Source organism: Cricetulus griseus, chromosome 3, assembly GCF_003668045.3.
Source record: "Cricetulus griseus strain 17A/GY chromosome 3, alternate assembly CriGri-PICRH-1.0, whole genome shotgun sequence".
Lineage (NCBI taxonomy): Eukaryota > Metazoa > Chordata > Mammalia > Rodentia > Cricetidae > Cricetulus > Cricetulus griseus.
Genome location: NC_048596.1, coordinates 9151133 through 9166065, shown reverse-complemented (window position 1 = coordinate 9166065; position 14933 = coordinate 9151133). Strand labels below are relative to the sequence as shown.

The window sequence follows — 14933 nt, the reverse complement described above, 5'->3', positions numbered from 1 at the left end:
TAGCTTGTGACTAAATTTGCTTTCTGTACCTTCAGACAAGCTTAAATAAATCATAAATAATGTATCAAGCTAGTGGCTGGCTACTTTGACTATCTGACCCTCATCTTGAACCCCAATATCAGTCTCTGGGTCTTTTATTATTCATGTTACAAATTGGTGCCCAATGTTAAGATATAAATTCACAAAAAGCTGCTTTGAAGCCAGTGGCCCAGGCCCAGGCCTGAGCTCCAGGCAGGGCTCCTCTCCTCTGGCTGACATTCTCAGCTCACAGGCATAAGCTGGTTCTCTGATTCAGATGTTCATTCCTCACACAGATTTGAAAAGTGTATTGGAAATTCTTAAAGGAAGGAATTCGTTAGAGTCTTTTCCCAAATTCAAAACTGGGAAACACCATTACAATGGAGAGAGTTAAGTGTCAGTATGATTACATAATGATTGATTTAAAAATAGAACAATTATATGAAGGGATAATAAACTTAACCGGTATTGACATACTGTTAATTATCACTTTGGTAAATCTTTGTTGTTGGTTTGATAATCCTTGGTTTATCTCTAAAAAACAGTTGGTTGATGTAAGTACTAAGATGAAGGCTTGAGAAAAACTTATTGACACAGATTGTAGAGATATTCAGACCCAGACAGAAGAATTTATTTGGGAACCAAATTCAGAATTGCATTTTAAGGTTAAATGGAAATCTAAGGTCTTAAGAGAACCAAACATAATATATCCAGTAACTTTACAGGAAATGCCAAATGATGGAGGCATTATAAGAGCTACTTGGAATTCTGTGACAACGTTAGATTCTCTGGAAATTCAAGGAAATGTTACTCTCATATGTCATGCATTCCCCATTTGTGAAGCAGATGATAAACACATGTTCAGTTTGTAATACAGTTATTGTTGTTATTTTGCTTAAATTAGAAGTCACAAGATGGCAATGGAACATGAACCATGGAGGGTACATTAAATGTAACGTTTTTTACAGGGAGAGGGAGAGCAGGAGTGGGAGGGACAAGAGAGGCACAGAAGAGGAAGAGAGAGAGAAAGAGAGAGAGAGAGAGAGAGAGAGAGAGAGAGAGCAGAGAGCAGGAAGGAGGTAAGAGAGAGTAAGTGGGCAAGAGAAGAGAGAAGAGAGAATTAGTGGTTGACTGCCAGAAAGAGAGATTAGAGAGATGTGGGCACAGGCTTAAAAGGGGCTGCTTGTGCGTGCAGAGTCCCTACACAGTCCTGTAATGAGTAACATAGCTATGATGTGGCCACTCAACACAGTGTCCTTTGAGCTGCCTAAGAATCTGCCTGAACCTTTCAGTTATCCCTATATGGAATAGACTTGATTTAAGCTGTCCTAGAGCCTATACCAAAATTACAATGAACTTCCTGGTTCAGAAAAGAGGCTAAGAATATTGAACAATGGGCAAAAGCCAAAGGTATGGCTATCTCCCAAGATCACATTCTGGGAGAAGGATATTATGCTACTTTGGAAAGGCAATTTCTATATGATGATCACCCCTTGCTTTTATGCTGTGCTGTAGCTTTGAATGCGTGGGGCAGAATTGGAGAAGTGGGAGAGAAAATTGAATCATACACAAAAGTCATGCAGGGCCTAAAGGAAAGCTTCATATATTTCTTACAAAGACTGTCATCAGCAGTAAAAAAAAAAAAAAGTGATATCGGACTCAGAAGCTAGAAAAATGGTAATTGAAGGTATGGCTTTTGAAAATTCTAATTCTTAATGTAGAAGGATAAGTAGGTCTTTAAAAGCAAGGTCAGCACCTTTGGACAACTGTATGGAAGATACAATTAATATTACAGTTCATGACCATTGATAGGGAATGATCTTCTGTATATGCTTACCTTATTGGTTGATGAATGAAACACTGTAGGCCAATAGGGCACCAAGATAGGTGGGACAAGGAAATGAGGAGGATTCTGGGAAACTTAGGCAGAGTCAGTTAACATGTAACAGGTCCTGGACCTTTCTACAGTAGATAAGACCATGTAGAAATACATAGATTCATAGTTATGGGTTAATAATTATGACAGAGCTAGCCAATAAGAAGCCCAAGCCAACTTAAAATTAATATAAGTCTCATGTGGTTATTTGGGGCTGGCACAGCTCTGGGACCAGGCTGGTGGGAAGAACACCAATAACAGACCATGATGACGATATATGGAAAGTTGAGGTGATTTCAAGAAAAAATCAAAATGTCAATTTTTTTCCACAGGAAACATTTTTATTGAAAATAAAGACAAGTATTAAGTCATTTTTATTAGAAAGAAAATTATTTTACATGTCAATCTCAGGTACCTCTCCCTCCCATCCTCCCCTGCCCCTCCCCCCAGTACTTTCTCTAGGGATGGATTAGTGTTTACATATTGTTTAAATCTGGTTTTGTCATGGAATATCTTGTTTCTCCATTTATAGTATTAAGTCTTTACCAAGTTGTTTATGTAAATTGGGTTTTTCTTCCACTAGTTTTTTCCTATTATCTAATATCAAGATGATACAAAAATGATTTAAAACTTGTATTAGGCTAGAGACATGCATGAGCAGAATTATGACAAGTTAATTGCTAGGATCTAGGTCAGGTTTTTGAGAACTTTCTGTAGTTTCAGCTATTGGAATATTCAATGGTCTAACCTTCTTTGCAACAAACATGGACAGTCACTAACCCACATACAGATATCACATAATTAGAATTTAATCAAATCTCTAACAAAACAGATTTCCACAATATTTTCTCTTGTAAGCAGTCATTCCTGAAACCCAGGTGTTGAGGCATTTAAAGTCTTAACAGCTTCCCTTCATTGTGAATTGGTTCATGTGACAGAAAGTAAGCATATAGGATTGAATTTAGAGGAATCAACAGAAATTAATAAGGTTGTTTATGTAATTAAATAAAAGTATGAAATCAAAAAGGGTTACCTTATTAGTGAATTCATGGGAATTTTGTTCATCTGTGTTTGCAGGTGCAAACAAAGTAGAGACAACATAATGATTGAACACAGTGTTAACACTTGTCAGATATTTTCTCTCCAGAATCTTGTATAACTAAATTGTGTTGGCTGAAGATCTTACCAAATTCTTTATAGTAAGATTTCCTTCAGTATGAATTTTCACAGGTCTTCAAAGATTATTGTGATATGCAAACATCACAGCTCTACCACACTTCTTACATTTATAGGGTTTATCTGCAGTGTGATTTTTTCATGATTTTAAAGACTGATGATACATACAAAGGCTTTGCCACATTGATTACATTCACAGGGTCTCTCTCAAGTATGTATTCTTTTATGACTTACAAGACAAAAGTGTTGTGGAAATGTTTTACCACACTGATTACGTACATAGAGTTTCTCTCTAGTATGTGTTCTTTTATGACTTATGAGTCTGCAGTATTGTGAAAAGGCTTTACCACATTTATTACATTCATAGGGTCTCTCTCCAGAATGTGTACTTTTATGTATTTGGACTTCTCACAAGTGAAAAGGTTTTAAAACATTGATTACATTCATAGGGTCTCTCTCCAGTATGTGTTCTTTTATGTGTTTGGAGACTACAAACATGTAAAAAGGCTTTACCACACTGATTACATTCATATATTTTCTCTCCAGTATGTGTTCTTTTATGTGCTTGGAGACTACTGACATACGCAAAGGTTTTACCACATTGATTACATACATAGGGTTTCTCTTCAATATGTGTTCTTTTAAGTATCTGGAAATTTCAACATGGTGCAAACACTTTACCACATTGATTACATTCATGAAGTTTCTCTCCAGTATGTGTTCTTTTAAGTCTTTGAAGGTGACCCTGATATGCAAAAGCTTTACCACATTGATTATATTCATAGGGTTTCTCTCCAGTATGTGTTCTTTGATGTACTCAGAAATTACTGTGCTTTGAAAAGATTTTGCCACACTGATTACAATTGAAGGCTCTCTCTTTGGTGTGTGTTCTTTTATGTATTTGAAGCTGATCATGATTTGCAAAATCTTTACCATATTGATTACATTCAGGAGTTTTCTCTATAGTATATGTTCTTTTATGGAGTTGGAGACATCTGTGACATGCAAAAACTTCACCATATTGAAGACTTATATATATTTTCTCTCCAGTATGAATTTTTTCCATGCCTTTGAAAATGCCTTCTATGTCTTCTAGAACTTTGACAATGTTCTTCAATATTATGGTCTTGCCACCAGTAGCCTATGGCAGTGAGGTTCCTGTAGGTATCTAGCATCACATCTTGTAGAGACTCTTCTGGGAAGGATTCAGCAAAGCCAACCCTTCCTGAGTGAAGTTGATGTGCACATCATAATTGGTAACTACATTCATGTTGTGGTTTTGCAGCTTGCCCTTGCTCAACGCATAGCACACAGATCCCCTGGCATCAGTTTCTCTTCAAATCCAAGCCTCCAAAATGTCAAATGTTTTAATTGTTGCAAAAGAGTCACTTTAAAGGGGATTCTAAACAAGGTGTTCCTAGAAACGATGGTTTTTACATAATTCAAACAGAATGTCCCTTCCTTCTGAATTGTGAAGAAGGCATGGCAAAGTCAGGCAATGGATGAAAGAATGTAGGTCAGCAAAAGAAATTCAAGGTAATCCTTTGCCATAGGGAAATGCCTTGAGAGACCTATCAAAAGCCCCTTTGGTAATACCACTTCATTTGTTTCCTGTCACTGTGGATGAAACTCATTGCCAGAACAAATAAATAATCTAATGCCTATTGAAAGAAAACACATTGTTCTGGATGAAAGAATAGTTTTAGAAGCTACAATAAGAAAATCAGGTGAAACAATAGATCAAAATTGATAAGGATTAGATTAGGAACCTCCACAAAGTTATGGTTGGGGAAGGGTTTTATTTTTGTCTTTTCAGGAAAATAAATGAACTATCTTGAGGAATTTAAATTACTTTGTACAAAAAAGTATCCAAAGAAGGGAGAACTACCCATTAAAAAATACTAATGAATAATATGACCTAATATGATCTCTGAAGTTTCCAAAAAGAAGATTGAATCCAAGCCAGGTAGAGGTCATTTATGCCTTTAATCCCACCACTTGGGAGTCAGAAGCAGTAAGATCTCAATTACTTTGAGGCCAGTCTGAGCTACAAAGTGAGTTTCAGTTCAGCCAGTACTATTAACACAGAGATAATTTATCTAAATAAAGAAGAGGGAATCCCACAGTGACAATTTCTCCAGGAATATGACAACACCATTTAAGCTGAACAACTCCAACTGAAGATCTACTTTTAACTACAAACTGCTCAAAAAATTCTGAGGATGCCAGCTGAGATGATCCAGTCTTACAGACACTGCTCAGAACAATTTTGAGGTGCCTAGTTGAGATGACCCAACCTCATAGACTACTCTATCCAGGACTTGAGACAAGCCCTGAACTTTCCTATTATATGCAGACTGGACAAAAATGATAAAACTTGACATTTAGCCCAAATTTTTCTTTTGAGGATATCCTAAAGATGTCATCACCCCAGACACAGAAAGTAACTTTAAGAATGCAATGACCGCATTCCTAAGAGGTAGAGTGGGTAGCTTTTGAACATTCATCAAGTTATGGATATTCACAATTGTTTAGGGGTATTGGTTACAAAATTGTTGATTATGCTCAAAAAGAAAGTTGAACAAAGGGTATTAGATTTAAGGTTTTTGTTTTGAAAAAAAGGAACACAGTTATGACAGGACAAAAAAAATGGTAGATTATTGAATCTTCTCTGAAAAGAAAAAAGAGAGGACATAGATATAAGATAAAAGGTAGATTATTGAATCTGCTTTTTTTTGGTTTTTCAAGACAGGGTTTCTCTGTGTAGCATTGGAGCCTATCCTGGAACTTGCTCTGGAGATGAGATTGGTCTTGAACTCACAGAGATCTGCCTGCCTCTGCATCCCAAGTGCTGGGATTAAAGGCGTGTACCCCCAATGCTTAGCTTGAATCTACTTTTAAAGCAAGTATCAGTTTTAAATATTTTACATTGGAATGGATTTTATATTGTATACAAATTCTGTATATTGATACTAATTTGAGATTAATTTTGTTAAAACACACTGTACATATATTTCTAATATTGTTCCAGGTATTACACCTATACAGCTCTGATGGGGAATGTTCTGTGTGTGTTTATCTTATTGATTGTTGAATAAAATACTGTTAATTAGGTTTTCTAGATTTGCAGAGATTTATTTATTTAAGATGGTTAGGTATTCTTCAAATCTTTCAAAGACCTACAGAAATATGACATTTAAGTGCTTTAGGGTTTATCTTGGCAGTGAGACATAACTGCTCCTGGCACACCAATTATGTCAGAAAGGAGGATGGGCATCCAAGAAATTCATTAAGGAGTTTGCTTTCAACATGGCAAGATTAGCCATTTGGGCAGGAAACTGCTCTTGCCTGGACTGTTTGTTGCTGTATAAACTAGACATGCAGGACCCAGAAGAAAGTGACTGCTGAACTTAAAAACAAGACAGTACTGAAGGGTTCCTGTTAAAATGGACAAGTGTGCTAGACACACTATGGCCTATAGTCTGAAGATGGATGCCCCAACATTACAGAGGAACTTTGGGTGACTGTCCAGGTAGCAAGATGTCCTGTCAATTCTAGAGTTCATATATTATCCTTCTATGGTCTTTGATAGAGTTGAAGACAGATAGTTATGGTTATAGTTTTCTTCAGTTATTATAAAAATAAATTACCCTTCTTTTTATTTAGACAGAAAAGAGGAGATTATGGGGAATGTTCTGTGTATGTTTATCTTATTGATTGTTGAATAAAATACTATTTGTCCAATGAGACAGCAAGTTAGACAGGACTAGGAGTCAAAGAGGATTCTGGGAAATGTAGTAGAGAAGTGGTGATCTAGGCAGGAAGTGGCATAGCAAGGAGACTCATATTTAAAGGAGAAACAGGAAGCGTCCCTCTTTTCCCCTCTGCTCCTGCTCCAGTGGCACAATGTGATCCACCAGCAAGGAGGGACCCAATAAGGCATCCAATAAGATAAGTCTTATAAAATATATAGGTTTATGAGAGTTAAGACTGAGCTAACAGTTGAGAACCCTAGTCATTGGCCAAGCAGCATTGTACCTAATACAAGTTTCTGTGTATTCATTTGGGCCCTAACTCAGGCAGGTGGCTGGCGTAAAGCTCACACATGGCAGTGGGGCTCAGGCATCTTTTGGCGGAAAGATTTATTGTAACACAGCTCATTTAACAATGTAACACAAACTTCTAGTCCTTGAAAGTTATTGTACCATCTATATAGGATAATAAGGAAATGTGTGTTACTAATTACTCAACTATTACAATCAAACTTGCAGTACTATTAGGCATGTTTTCAAGGTCAAACAGATATATTTTAGAGAAAGGGGTCATCTTCACATGCTTCAGATATCTACAGAATGTGGCATTTAAAATGATTTAATAACATAGTTTTATTTATGACAATGAGACATGTCTGCTTCTGGGAACAACAGTCTACTTTGGAGAAGATGATGGGCACTGAAGAAGCTTCCCATGGAGTTTACTTTCTTTATGGCAAAAGTAAGCCATTGGGCAAGAAAGTGTCCTTGCCTCAAATGCTGACAGTATGCAATCCACATTGGACCAGCAAATGGGAGTGACTGCAAACCTTCCATATAAGGCAGGACAGTCCTGCTTCACAGAGAAGCCTGTCAGATACGCTAGGCCTGTAGGTCAAGATGGATTCCCCAATGTTGCAGAGGAAACTTGGGTAACTGTGCAGGCATCCAGCTGTTTTTGTCATTTCTCACACTTTTTGGAAGTCACTTACTAACACTTCCTGTTTATTTTGTTAATATTAATTCCACCTTGGGTTTCTGAAAGAGTTGAAGAATAGGTAGTATGGTTATAGTTTTCTTTGTTTACAAGACTCATAAAGGAAATTTAATAAATAAATATAAATATATAAGGTTGAGAGACATAAAAGGATAATTTGATAGTGCAAATTACAGTACAAAATAAATTAGGTAAAAGACTTTGAATTCAACAAGATAGAATAGATGATAAAGCATTTTCTCTGAATTTGTCAAATGCAAATGGACTAGACATTGTTGATATTTTTGCTGCATATATTATATATACTTATATTTATTGTATATAATTTTCTTATGTTAGTTATAACCTTCTTTTTGTATTAGTTAAAAAAGAGGAATTGTGGTGATAAATTATTTATGATTTATTAAAGCTTTCCTGAGGATACAGAAAGCAAAGCTATCCACAGGACACAGATACAGCCAAGCAATGGTGGTACACACGTTTAATCTCAGAAGTCATACTAGCTAGCCATAGAGCCAGGCAGTGGTGGTACACAGCTTTAATCACAGGACTCAAGAGTCAAGCAGATGGATCTCTGTTAGTTCAAGTCCACATTGAGCTACATGTATTTGATCCAGTCCTAAAGAGAAATAGCCCACACAAAGTTGTTCTTGGCAGTGGGATAGCATGCCTTTAATCCCAAAAGTAGGGTGATATATTATTTATAATTTATTGAAGCTTTCCTGAGGATTCAGAAAAGCAAAATCAGCCTCAAGCTATAGACATCAGGCAGTGGTGGTATAAACCTTTAACCCTAAGATATAAATGGATCTCTGTGAGTCCAAGACCACCTACTCTACACAAGAATGAATCAGTCCTAAAAGAGAATTATAGCTCACTCCTTTAATACCAACATTATGGAAATATATAAGAAGAAGAAAGATCTCAGAGAGGCATTCATTCTACAGCCACACTAAAGATAGATTAATTCTCCAGCCACACTGAGGAGATGTTACAGTCTGAGGTTTGGTGAGAGATTGTGGAGACAGGGGCCAATCCATTCAGCCTAAGGTACAGGTAAGACGGTAGTGGCCAGCTGCTTTGTTTTTCTGATATTCAGCTTGAAGTCTTTTATTATTTGTGTTCCACTAGGGTGGAATAAAAGGAAGAACCAAAGAATTTCATGGAAGATTTAGTCTCCAGCCATATTGAGGAGAGGCAGAAGTCTAGGATTGCAGTCTGAGGATTCATGGAGCTATAGATCATTCTGAGGTATAGATAAGTTCTTCAGCTTGAAGCTTGAACCCCAATATGTGTACAATACGTGGTAAAAATAAATGAACAATTTAGAGATGCCAAGATGACTATTAAACCTATTGCTATTATATAATAATAATATTCATAATAATATTACAAAACTCATATTATATTAAACAATTCCAAAGACATATTGGAATTGGACATATACCTACTGGACATATACCTATTGGACATATACCTAATGAAGATATACTATATATCAAGCTCAGTTCTGAAACCATTGGACAAAATATAATATTTAATACCAACCACATCTGTAGGAGAAAAATAGAAATAGAAGTCCATAATGTTACTGCCAATTGTTAATTGAAACTCAAGAATCAGAATGTTGTATATAACCATATTTCTGTTGAACACTGAAATTTTGAAGACTCATTAATGTCATTTTAAATTAAGAGACAAATCAATTAGAGATACATCTACTTTAGTTTCAGTTAATTTTCTATAAGCATTCTGATTCAATTTTCCAAGCCAATACATTAAAACCTGATGCCCTTATAAAAATCAAATAAGAATGTATCATACCGAAGGGTGGGGAGTAGCTCAGTAGGTAAAAAATACTCACCACACAAGGATCAGGGAACTTGACTTGGAAACTCCAGATGTAAGCATGTCTGTAATCTCATTTCTCCTAAAGGGAGATTAGAAAATAGAGACAGGACTATCCTTGCAAGTGTGGAGACTAACTAGTCAGGTGTATATAGCAGTAATCAACAAAGAAATACTTCTTCAAAGAAAGGTAGAAGGCAAGGACCTACAACTAAGGATGTTTTCTGACCTACACACACACACACACACACACACACACACACCACACACACACAATTATGCACACACATTCACACAAAGTGAATAGTGATTCAAGTTGGGTGTTATTAGTAGGGCAGAAACACTAAAATAGTGTAAAATATAGAGCAAACAGTATACATACTTCTCAAAACAACCAAAAACCATGTATCTATCAATCAAAGTTTTCTAAGTTATATTAGTGTTTGCTTCAATTCTCTAGAGACTCCTGATAAAAGAAAATATACTTCTTCTTCTACTGTCATTTTCCCCTATATTCCCAACAGACATGTGGGGCTCAATGCAGCACCCCAGTATGACTGCCAGACCTATAACCTTAGGGAATAATAGTCACTACTCTGACACAGGACAAAACCAATGTAGCTATCCAAGGACAAGAAACCATTATACTGTATCTTAACATGTTGCCTTTGGCAGGGTAACAAGTTACCATTCCTTACTTATGATCTGACCACTGAGCAGAAAATTGATTTATCCCCATAGTCCCCTCTCCAGCTGACCCTCCACTACTATGGCTCATGTGTTCCTGCTTGACCAAACTCAAACTAAGATTCTGGAAAAACACTTAAAAGAGAGCAGGGAGTAGATTTTTAAGTCAGAAAAGAAAAAGAAAACTTTGAAGTGTGGGTACTGTGACGAGCAATGGGGAATGCATCAACTCTTCTTCCATCAAGCTTTCCCAATTCTCACGTCTTTACTGCTAACAGTTTCTAACCTTCTCAGGATTATGTCTTGTGGAGAGGTTCCAGATTCTACACTGAGTCCCAATATATTGAGACTATCACAGAGGAGGTTAGCCTAGCACGACATATGAAAATATGTGTGTCTTCTAACAGTGACATAGAAAACAAAGTCAGCAACAGGGCAACATTCCTGAGAATGAATGAAATTAAGATACAAGAGAAGAGGAATAGAACAGTCATTCTCAATAATAGGCTTAGGCAGAAAAGATATCCAAAAAAGAGAAAATTAACATCAAAAGCTGGAAAGGTTTAAACAATGTAATTTCATGGAGATGCTATTGGAACCTGGGTAACTATTGTCAGCAGAAAGTAATTGTAGTCGATGAAGTCAATGACTTCTGAGCTCTGGGTGTTACGACTACAGTCTTCACAATGAACTGAGATTTCCTGAGAGAGACAGTAAAACTGAGATCAGAAAGTTGTGCATCTCAACTGTGTTTGTACTACAAATGCAATGAAATAACTATAATGCACATACCTGGGAATTTGAATCAGACCAGTGACTCTACATTATAGTTGTACATGCCAGGCACACTGTCCTCAGAGTGATCTCAAGAAGACATCAAGACTGTATACTCTAGTAGACTCTTCTTTTAAAAAATACTAAATTTTATTGAGATAAAATTAATCATTCTAAGGCTGATATTGGTGTCTTCTTTGCACAGTTAGCTAATGGACACAGGATACATCAAATCATTTGATTGTATAGATCATAACTTGGAACTTAATAATCCATATGTCTTTCTCATTAATATGTCCGCTAATTACAGGACAAGAGAGTAAACACATGGGAATTGGCCATCTCATCATATTCAACAAAGACCACATTGGTATGCTAACAGTCTGACAAAGGCAGATAATATCCAAATTACTAGACTTGTAAGTCTATGCAGTTGGTAGCTATTTGTTTGGACCTTGTTGGCCTGACAACATATTCTTGGTACTGAAAATTCATAAAAGAATATTTTGGTATTTATCCAGCCAAATTGGGCCTATGACATATAGATAACAAGGTAGAAACAAAAGACTTTCAAAAATGAGTTATCTGACATATATGACAGTCATAACTACTTTTTAGTTCTCTTTCAGCCCATTTTCTCATGTGTCTCCTTGAAAATTCAGGTCTTACTGATGTGATGGGATTAAGAGGAGGACCCTCATAGACATGAGTAAGCCAGTAAAATTTCTCTCTCTTAAATAGAATTACAATTCCATTACAAAAGAAAATCTGGACACCATTATAGCAGCTTGCCCACTGCCTTCCCCTACTGCAAAGACACAGCATTGCCTACAGAGGATACCATGGCTATGCTCCTCTATGGAGGAAGTGAGATATTGTCCCCAGACATCAAAGTACAGTGCCTTAATGATGAGAAATTAATTACTCAAGATAGTAACATCAGATAGACTAAGACAATGATATGAGGCATTGGCCCAGATAACTGATTGTCAGTTCTAGCCAGTGCCATCTACCAACTAGTAAAAATCTGATTGTTCCTCTGAAGTTGAAAACTGAGTTGTTTGAAGTTTGGCAGTTGAATTGATGCTTTAGGTTATCAAGAAAATGGATCAAACATGAAATGATAAATAATGGAAATGGATACTTCTGGCAACAGGAGAGATGCTAAGTTCTCTTCAGATTCCTAGTCACTAACTTCCTTGTCTGCACTTGGGAGAGAAATCAGATGCATTCACTGACATTCAGTAACTATTACTTGTGTGCTACTGGTTACTTCACAATAAGGAAAACAAAGATAAATTATCATTACTATTGTCAGCATCCTCATTAGCACATCTATCATATACTGAGGTTACAGACATGGTGCTAACATTTTACATGCAATATCTTATTTAATCATTACTATCCTCTGCAGTGACCAAGCACCTGCGAGAACAACTTAAATGAGGAAGTGTTGATTTGGGTATGACATTGAGATGTTTGGATCCATCTAGGCAAGGAGGGTTTGGCCGTGTGTGACAGAGCAGGAGAGCAGGCACATAAGGCTTGCTGCTTTCCCATCTTGTATCACATAGATCCTAACCTATATGGTAATGGCACCCACATACAATTTTGTTTCCCACAATTGGTCAAACTTGTCAGGAAACATCCCCACAGATATACCCAGAGGTGTGCTTCACTGGTTATCTTAGATCCTGCCAAATCTGCATCAATGTATTAACCATTGTAGTAAGCTTCAGTGGTGCTAAATTCATGATGACTCTTTCAACACAGATTGGAGATGCTCAGTTCAAGCTGAATTAAACCACAATGACACAAGATAACATTGTTACTACCACTGCTAATAATAATAATAATAATAATAATAATAATAATAATAATAATTTGACAAATTTGGGATTTAACTATCTGAGGAAATGGCAAGGTTTGGGTGCAGATTCAAACGAGCCTGTTTTGCACAGGCTCATACATGCTGTTTCCTCACACAAAACTTTATCTATGTGCTTCATTCTCAACTTTGATAGATGAGACTTTTATTTGTGGAAGGGAGATAGGAACTTTCAGATGAAAGAAGCTGTTGATCTTGTTTACCCCCACAGAGATATTACAAAGAATGTTTCCAGCTGTTATGTGATGGGCTGTAAGTTTATCCTCTATGCTCATAACAACAAAATCAGAGTCCCTCCACTGAACAACCCTGTGTAGATATGTTCAGTCCCTACAGCCAAATAGGATCCCATAATTAACTGCATTAAACTGTACTGTGGCCAAATAAAAACATATATGGTGTCTTATTTAAGGTTACTATTGCTGTGTTGAAATACCAAGACAAAAAGTAACTTAGAGAGGAAAAGGTTTATTTTACTCACAATTCATCATCAAAACAGTGAGAACATTCAAGAAAGGCAGAAGCCTGGAGGCAGAGCTGATTCAGAGGACATGGAGGAGTACTGCTTAACATCTTGTTTCTTGTGGCTTGCTCAACCTGTTTTCTTATAGAACACAAAAGCCACATTGTGCTGAGCTCCCATATTAGTCACTAATTAAATAAGTGCCCTACTAACCTTCCTGTAACCAGATCCTATTGGGTCTTTCTCAGTTGAGGCTCCCTTCTCTCCAGTGTCTCTAGCTTGCATCAAGTTGTCATAAAACTAATCAGCACACCAGACATCCAGTAGAAGTATGTACTTATCCTACATTTTAGCAAGTAAGAGAGAAAAGCCTAGTAAACTGAAGAATTTACTGAAGATCATCCAAGATGCTACATACAAGACCATGTGTCAAAATAAGATTTTATGACAAGTCTAGTTCCAGGGTTAATTTTAAAAGCATACCCTTAGCAATGCCCAAGCAACACTGACTCCCTAGAACAAGCTTCAAAGATTTTTGCATCCTGTGGTAAGGACACTTTACAGTATGGATGTCCTAGTCTACCAATTCTCCACAGTCTCTAAATAGAACTGGGATCAACATTATAAAGACATTTGCTTGGATTGCTTTCCTGTTACTGTGTTTTATCAAACATGATTTCACCTTTGGCTTTGAAAGGTTTAGAACAGTTATGGGCATGTGCTTCCCCTTGTATTAAGGCTGAGCAAGGCAATCAGTTTGAGGAATAGGTTCCCAAGAGCCAAAGAATTAGAGCCACTTCCTGCTTTAATTGTAGGAATTCCATGAGTAGATTAAGCTACACACCTTAGTTGATCATGTGCAGTCTCCCTGGTTGTTGGTTCAGACTCTGTGAATTCCTATAAGCCAAGTTAGTTGTTTCTTTGAGTTTTCTTGTGATGTTCTTGACCCATCTGGATCCTACATTCCTTCCTCTCTCTCTTCAGCAGGATTCCTTGAGCTCAGCCTAATGTTTGGTTGTGCATCTCTGCATCTGTTTCCATCAGTTACTAGATGAAGGTTCTCCAATGACAACTGGGGTAGTCTCCCATCTGATCACAGGAGATGGTCATTTAAGACCATATATCCACTATTGTTAGGAGTCTTAGCTAGTATCATCCTTGCAGACTCCTGCGAGTTTCTCTTACATTGGGTTTCTACCTGACCCTAACATGTCTCCCCTTTCCAGTCATCTCTTTCAGTACTTTGCCCTTCCATCTACTCACTAACCTGATCTCTCAAGTTCCCATTCCCACCCAGTCCCCAGTACACTCAGATCTCTTTATTTCCCCTTCCCAGGGATATCCGTGTGTCTCCACTTGGGCCCTCCTTGTTACTAGCCTCCCTGGATCTGTGGATTGTAGCATGGTTGTGGTGATATATTGTTTATAATTTATTAAAGCTTGCCTGAGGATTC

General features: G+C 37.0%; 1 pseudogene; it reads right to left on the bottom strand.

Moving 5' to 3' along the window:
- Nucleotides 1-3461: 3461 nt before the first annotated feature.
- LOC113834838 lies at nucleotides 3462-4340 on the bottom strand (annotated as a pseudogene).
- Between the last annotated feature and the right edge of the window lie 10593 nt (nucleotides 4341-14933).